The 1,719-nt window shown below is 40.1% G+C and overlaps 1 long non-coding RNA gene across 1 annotated transcript; it reads left to right on the top strand.

Moving 5' to 3' along the window:
• The first annotated feature begins 358 nt into the window (after positions 1-358).
• Positions 359-1,341, top strand: LOC139031733 (uncharacterized). The gene is made up of 2 exons (XR_011484205.1): positions 359-479; positions 1,140-1,341. It is a non-coding gene; the product is annotated as an uncharacterized lncRNA (long non-coding RNA).
• Positions 1,342-1,719: the final 378 nt, after the last annotated feature.

Here is a 1,719-nt window from a genome sequence, read left to right as displayed (position 1 = left end):
GACCCATAGACATTATCTTTAGTGCTTCTTACCCATTCTTACCACCTTTAGTCCCTCATCTTCCATTGTTGTGCTGAATAAAGCCCCAAGCCATTCAAATGAAGCTGCCCTGTTGGCTCAAAATACTTCTATTTCTATAAGTTCCAGATGGAGATACTTTTAAAACAATAGCAGGCAAAATCCTATTTTCTAATTGACTTCATGGTTAATTCCAAATTTTATAATGAAAGCTTCTTGCTATAAAAGAAATGCCTGTGGTAGGTGCTCAGTGAAGGTTACTTTCACTGCCCCTTCCCTTGACTGTGTCCAGAGCAACAATGAGAAAATTCTCTTGTTACTTAGAAACATCTAGGAACAAGAGCTTAGTACAGCAGAGAGGAGAAATGATGTCCTGAGACAAGTCAGCTGCTTTGTGGGTGCCAGCCAGCTTAGGAGCCCCTTCTTTGGGATCTGTACTTCCTCATCTCCTCTTAAGAAGGGTGAGCCTCCAAAAGTTCTTCTTTTTTTTTAAGACTTTTTTTTCCCAGAGCAGTTTTAGTTTTACAACAAAAGTGAGAAAAAAGTATGTATATATCAATAACCTCTCCCATTATCAAAAACACTTGCCAAAATGTTACCCTTTTGCCAACAATAACTCTACATTGATACATCATAATCATCCAAATCCATAGTTTAACTTAGTGTTCACTCCCTGGTATTGTGCATTCTGTGGGTTTGGACTAATATACAATAACACATATCCATAGTTGCAATGTTTTACACAGTATTTTCGCTGCCCTAAAAGTCCCCTGTGCTCTGCCAAGTTATCTTTTTCCCCTACCCAGCCCTGGTAACCAGTGATCTTATTATTGTCTCCATAGTTTTGCTTTTCCCAGAGTGTTATCTAGTTGACATGCCCTCCTCCAGACGGTCTTCCCAACTCAGGGATCGAACTTGCATCTCTTATGTCTCCTGCATTGGCAGACGGGTTCTTTATCACTAGTGCCACTTGGGAAGCACCCCCTGACGTCATACCGAAGAGGAAAATCTTCAGTGGCTGTAGTTTCCAAAGAAAACTTATTATTCATTATTCACATAGATTAATTTGGGTCTGCAGAGCCAGCCCTTCAGGGACTAATTGGTTACTTATTTCCTCCCAGGCACACAGTTTTCTCTGATGTGGATCCTGCCTCCGTGAGACCAAAGTTGTGGCTCCAGCTGTTCTTTTAATTCACCGTGACCTTGGGCAGTCACTTCACCTTTGTCCCCTGATATCATATCTAACTTTCTCAAAGGAATATTGTTACAGAGAAATTAGTGGATTTTTAAAGGACTTAAAATATATAACATATAACACATAAATATTAGTTGTCATTGGTATTTATTTTGTCATTGGTGGTGATATTATTATCTCTATCCCAACAACCACTGCTAAAATATTTAGTGCTATTACTACTGCCTATTCTAATTCTATGCTTCTTTTTCTTTTTACAACTAGAACTGAAAAGCAGAGAACCATCTGATCATGCCCACATCCCTAGCAACAAGTTATTTTTTCCCTTTTACTTATTTATTTATGTAAGGCTGTGCTGGGTCTTCGTTGCTTTGCACAGGTTTTTCTCTAGCTACCATGAGTGAGGGCTACTCTTGCAGGCTTCTAATGGAGGTGGGTGGGCTTCTCATTGCAGTGGCTTCTCTTGCTGCCAAGCACAGGCTCGAGGGCATGCAGGCTTCAGTACT

This window comes from Odocoileus virginianus, chromosome 28 (genome assembly GCF_023699985.2).
Source record: "Odocoileus virginianus isolate 20LAN1187 ecotype Illinois chromosome 28, Ovbor_1.2, whole genome shotgun sequence".
Lineage (NCBI taxonomy): Eukaryota > Metazoa > Chordata > Mammalia > Artiodactyla > Cervidae > Odocoileus > Odocoileus virginianus.
This window is presented reverse-complemented; position numbering and strand designations above follow the sequence as displayed.